A 6377-nucleotide genomic window follows, 5' to 3' on the forward strand; every position below is an offset into this window, starting at 1 on the left:
TATTGCAGATGTTTCTGCAATTGTGTTCTGCAGACAAATCATTATAATCACATGGAGACAGAATTAACATGGCAAATTCTAGGTCCATCCTAGAAGAGGGGAGATATGAATTTGCATAATTTCCAAGGTCCCAGAGATTCTGATACTCAAAATTTAAGAAACACCATTCATTCTAAATTAATACAGAATTTTCCTTATTTCTTTCTTGTGGCACTCATCAACTTCTGTCATATGTTAAAGTTATTTTGTGTCCATTATCATATCGTAAGTACTTCATAGCCATGGAGCATGCCTTCATGTTTGTATCCTTAATAATATCTGGCATATTTCTCTTTATTAGATAGGTATTTAATGAATCTTTATTTTACTTTCATGATTTTCTGGAAGGAAAGAAATCATTTAATTTCAGAAATAATTGCATTGTTCTAAGCAACAATTGATAATAACTCACTTATATTTAATAGACAGATGTGTAGACATGCATAGAGAGATACAGATATACTATGTTCTGTGTGTATTTGGAATTGTCCTTCCTTATCATCATTAACAAGCATAAGGTTTAAAAGTCACTGTTCAGATATTTATACAACTGGACTCAGCAAACTCAGGAAAGTGATAAAATGTGAAAATAAAAGATTCAAGAAAAGTCCAAGATATCCCATGAGCTAAACAGAGATCCTACCTCAATGACAGGAAAAAGCTCCAAGGAATATGTCCCCAATCTTTAATCCCATGTTTCCCCTCAGATCTTTAAAGAAGGACCCAAGTGGGTTATCCACTTCCTTTTGAAATTATATCTGCTTCAGGCAAAGCTAGCCTCAAAGGGACCAATTACAGCAAAAACAGGGTGGTTATTTCCTTTTAAATTCCCTTGGCTCAGTAAAGTTAGCTCCTCTTTCTCAGGCTTTCCAGAGGTCTTTCTTAGGACTAAAAACCTAGTTGGGCAGAACGACTTTCTCTCTTGTAATTCCCTGTAGTACCTCACTCAGCACTCCTTGTACCAGAGCCAGGACCTCTAATAAACTGTGTTAATAAAGTTGAAGATAAAAATAATCATCTCCTTGTTTGTACTCCATAATATTCAAGTTCATTTCGTGGACGGTTAGCTTTATAAAAACAGCATATTTCAAGCAGAGAGGATTTAACTCTGAATTTTCAGAAAGGTTAATATCTGCCTAGTTATCTAGAAAGTTTCACATGAAGATCAATTAATCTATTTTTTTTTGCTTTCAAACTAGGCTTTCCTGTCTTTGGGGAGGCTGAGTATCTTGAAAGTCAGTCAGAAAAGTTTTTATTAAATAGCTCTACAGTCTAGCAACTTTCACTCTGCAAACCTTAGCCAGACATATTACTACAGAGAAGACCTCAGGCAATTAAATCAAAGAAACCCAGGGCACACGCCCATTATCCATGTTTCAACAGCTCTCTTTATGACGGGTACAACTCAGGTGAAACTCTCTTTTGTAACTCTTCTCAAATTTGACATGGTTCTGTGAAGTCTGTCACAGAGCAATTAAAAAGAGAATCCAATCATACAATTCAACTCTATCTTTAAGTTGCAGCTTGTTCAGCTAAGACAGGAGAGACTTTTAAATAAGGAAAGAAAAACAGCTTATACAATGCCTTTGCTATACCATTTTTCATTAACTATGAATTTGTGTACAATTTAGAATAACAATCAGGTACCTATAATACCATATTACATTTTTTGCTGTACAGTCTTATTGCTACAAGTTCAGTGTGTCAAGTACTTAAGTGTAAGATTAAAAAATTTTAAATTACATTTAGATACATATATTTTTAAATTATAGCTATTCTCAGGTAATGCAAAATGTGATTGGTTCTCATTCCAATTAGTCTAACAGCCTAACAGGAGCTAGGGCAAGTTCTATGTTAATGAATTATAACACTAGACTTGTGATTTCTCTGGGGGCTTAGAAATGTACTATGAAAAAAGAAGAAAACCTATTATTTGTTATCAGTCTTACAAAGAAAATTGGACAAGGGTGGTGCTCTTGAATTCTAGTCTTTGCTTTACTATTGCTGCTCACAAACAGAAAACATTGGGCGATGGAGAGATGACAACAGATGGGGGAGGGGACTCTTTTGAGTGTGCATTATGTGCCAAAAATGTTATAAATGCTGTCCATTAACATTACCAACAGTGTCCCAATTACTTCCCCATCATACAAACATCTGTACATGGGTTGAGTCAGCAAAACTCAACAGTTCCGCTCTTCATTGTGATTGGCTAAAAAATGAAGTGTTTAGGGGTGCCTGGGTGGCTCAGTTGGTTAAGCATCCAACTCTTGGTTTGGGGCTCAGGTCAAAATGTCACAGTTCCTGAGATCCAGATCTGCATCCCCTGCTTGGGATTCTCTGTCTCCCTCTCTCTCTGCCCCTCCCTTGCTCGTGTTCACTCTTTCTCTCTCTCTCAAAATAAATAAATACACTTTAAAATGAAGTGTTTGGACAGCTGGTCATTAATGCATTTAACAATTTCTTATTTAATTCTTACCTATATCTATGGACCCCAAAACAAGAGAGGAAAGTGAAACACTGAGAGACAAGTGGTCCAAAAGTTTGGGTTATTCAGGGAGCATCTGCTAGTCTTAAAAACAAGGAGAGTCTGATGGAGAAAGGGGAGCAGGGCTGTACGTGGAACTAGAACCGTAACTCACTTCTACATAAGGACGGAGCTGTTGAAAGGCATTCTTAGCAAAAAGGAGAGACTAGGAAGAAGGAGAAGAAGCATTTATCTGATTGATTTAAACTCCAAGTAGAAAAAAGAGTCCCCCCATAGGAATTCATAACACAAGTCTATCCTGATGTATGTTGGTATCAAATTGTCACAATCTGTGTTGTCCAGAACTACTCAACGCTGAGAAGTTACCGTTAAAGCCATTCCAGGCTGGTAAGAGCCTTGCCAAGACACCAACTAAAATATCCTTTGGAAGAACACATCCTCGTCTTAACCTCGCAGAATTCTCTCAGATAATGCCCTGGTGAACGTGAGCTTACAAACCCCATTTTAACAATGTGTACCAGGAAGTGAATCAATATTAGGCAGAGTTTTCAGGAAAAACAAACTGTAGAACTCAACCTACAACTTCAGATGTAGGACAAGAAGGCAGTGACAGGTTTGCACTGTTACACAGAACTTGATATTGGGTGGGGGAGGGAAGAGAAAAGTAAAATGACTAATTATGATTAATCATTGTTAAATAAGGTATAGATAAATAAAGTACAGTTCATATTTTAACATTAACTTCAAAACTAATAAAAAATAAAATGCATAAACTTCAAGTCAGTGACAGGGTGTTGGGGAATAAGAATTAAAATAAAGCAATCAATTTTTGACCACATTTTAAAAACAAAGGAAATATATTATCTAGAAATGTCACATCATATATTGAAGAAGTCATACATCCAGAAGGCACAAGATAGGATGACATTACCATAAATCTACGAGTAATAATAAAAAATATGTTTTTATCTATTTAATTTTAATAGTGTTACTAGAAGATTTATTTCCAAATTGTGGCCTTTGTACTGCACGGCTTTCAGTACTGCTTTTAGTATTTGCAACATACTGCGGATATCATATCAAGACCCAGTCTTAACGTGTTATGTATTTAACGCAGAACAATGTAGTCATTTTTTCTTTTCTGATTAAACTCTCAAGGGACAGAAAAGTGTTTTGGTAACAAGAAAGTATTTATTAGTACTTATTTACTTTCGTTCATATGCTTCCCCAGAGTGTAATCTACAAAGTAACAAGAGTGTTCCTGGTTAAGAGTAACGGCAGCCTGTGTGATATGGACCCAGCATCCACCATTATACTTTTAAACAGAAGCCTAGGAAATGCTTATTGTGAGAACAGACTGGTGTTGCACTGTTTCTAAATGTAAGCTCTCCCTGGTTTATTTTGGCACTAAGTGACTTGCTTTTGTTATTCCTTCCATTCTGTGTCCCTAAGAAAGGGAACCACTTCAACTGTTGAATTTTTAAGAGTCTAACTGTTCTTTCATCTTTTATGCCTAGAAACCTGTTTTCTTCAGATATAACTTCTTGGGAAAGGATGAGCTGAGGCATATGGGAGGAAAATAAAAATATAAGATTATTAACAGACATTCCCCCACAGGACGTATGCAGTAGCTTCTGGGACTCCATCAGCTTAAATTTTTTATCAAAGCTCTGACTTCCTGGAAAGAGAAAAGGTGCATTTAGTTACCTGATTTGGGAAACTATAGTTGACATGGGACCTTAAATCACCTTCACACCTTTAACTGCCTCTGGTCCTTCTTGACTCAAATAAAAGGAAATCAAGTTGAAAAAAAATCGAACACATATTTTGAGGCCTGATTTTCCCATTGTTTGAATATAGAACTTTAGGCCAAAACCTCTCGTACTATTTGGATTTTAAATGGGAAGATTGTTACTTCCTTAGAATTAAGACATTCCCTATTTTGAAAGAAAGTTTTCATTTGTGAGGGGTATGTGCATCTGTCTCCAGTCCTTGCTCTCCTCAAACACGATATTGCCTGCTATAAGATCATGCCCCAAGATTGCACTTTAATAAACAGTAAAGTTGTGTTTTTTACTTCTGCCTTACAACCTGTTCTTAAATTTAATTTTCAAGTGAAGCCCTGTATAACTGAATAAGATAAAGGCATAATGTGTAGTGGATTTAGAAGATGGTATGAAACTCATTCAAATATGTGCAAGTGGACATTTTTATTCAAGCATGTTAATGCAGAGATTTCTATATGGACCAGCTGCTTAAAACACCATCTTTAAAACAGTAAGAAATAAGGATGCCTGGGTGGCTCAGTCCATTAAGCATCTGACTTCTGCTCAGGTCCTAATCTTGCTGTTTGTGAGTTCAAGCCCCACATCAGGCTCTGCACTGACAGTGTGGGGCCCATTTGGGACTCTCTCCCTTTCTCTGCTCCTCCCCTACTCTCTCTCTCTCTCTCTCTCTCTCTCTCAGAATAAGTAAACATTAAAAGAAATTTAAATAGTAAGAAACAAATAGTTATTATCTCATGCCTATCTTCTTTAAGAACTTTGTTTAAATGGCCATGGCTCCATCCCCACTGGAAGAAGGTGTACTGTTGTCACCATATCAAGCTTGAACCAGTCATGCTTCTGAAGAGTTGTCCACTCAGTCCATTCCATTTCTGACTCAGTTCCTCATATAGGTGAGTAGGCTCTCGTTAATAAAATTCACTGTTGTGCATGAGACATCACGGAGCAAGGATGATGTGTGATCGGCCACCGTTTTTGGCCAACAGCATGGGTCAAAATCAGCTTGCTCTTCTCTTTCTCCATGTCTTTAGGATAAGTCTGTGTGACCTGCTCCAGTGCACCAGCGAGGCACTTCCTTCTCTCTTCCTCCCACAGGTTCATATTCTTAAATTGTATTACCAGGTTATTCACTAGTCTTGGGTGAATGCTGAGATCCATTCTGTCCCCTATTTGTATGAGTTGCCTGGCAATATCCCAGATGATTTATTCTTGACTCTCAGAATATGCCTCCTCACTATTGACGAAGTGGCTGCACCAGTTGCCATTTGTCTATAGCTCATCATCATGGTCCTCCTGTAGGTAAGCTGGCACGGGCAGTTCACGGCCCAATGCCTCCAACTCTTTGTGGAAATTATAGTTGGAGCAGTTTTGAAGGAAGCCAAAGACCAGAAAATTTTTTGATGCACTCATCCTGGAGGCCTGACCCATTGCTTACCTTAGAATCTATGGCTCAGGCAACCTTGCAGGGATTCGACTTGCTTCTGGTTTTGTGAGCATCCCAAGTCAGCAGCCTCCGATGGGGATAAAATTCTTAAAGCTTCCTATGCCCATAATTTATTAGATGCCATACTTTTGCTGGTTGCTGCAGCTATTAAGTTTCTTGGGCATTCCAACAATTCCTTATCCACCAGCTATAGCAGGCTTTGAGAGGCAGACAGGGGGTGAGGCGCTGGGTGCCAGGTAAGGCAAGCTGGAGGCAAAGGCCCCAAGACACCAAGGGTATAAATTTATTAAACTCAAAAGTTAAAGATAAAAAGGGGTTATTTGGATAAAATATAACCTATTTGCAACATAATAACAGCATATATAATACATAAGACCACAGAAAGTTTGAATGTGAACTAACAAAAAAAACGAAGCTAATATCATAACCCAAAAATGTATTAGGAAAAAATATACATAACTGTAAAAATAATGGGCAAATCCATAATTATAATAAAATACAGTTTAACACGACTCTCATAGTGGGGAAATAGATCAATGGGGAAAGTTTTGAAGAATAAAGAAGATTTTAACAATCTGATCACAAATTAATAATGAGCACATTTAACCCTGCAGTCAGCAAT

The 6377-nt window shown here is 37.4% G+C and overlaps 1 pseudogene; it reads right to left on the reverse strand.

Annotated features, from left to right (window-relative positions):
• Window positions 1–5167: 5167 nt before the first annotated feature.
• LOC106973359 (BH3-interacting domain death agonist-like) lies at window positions 5168–5722 on the reverse strand (annotated as a pseudogene).
• Between the last annotated feature and the right edge of the window lie 655 nt (window positions 5723–6377).

This window comes from Acinonyx jubatus, chromosome F2 (assembly GCF_027475565.1).
Source record: "Acinonyx jubatus isolate Ajub_Pintada_27869175 chromosome F2, VMU_Ajub_asm_v1.0, whole genome shotgun sequence".
Taxonomy (NCBI): domain Eukaryota; kingdom Metazoa; phylum Chordata; class Mammalia; order Carnivora; family Felidae; genus Acinonyx; species Acinonyx jubatus.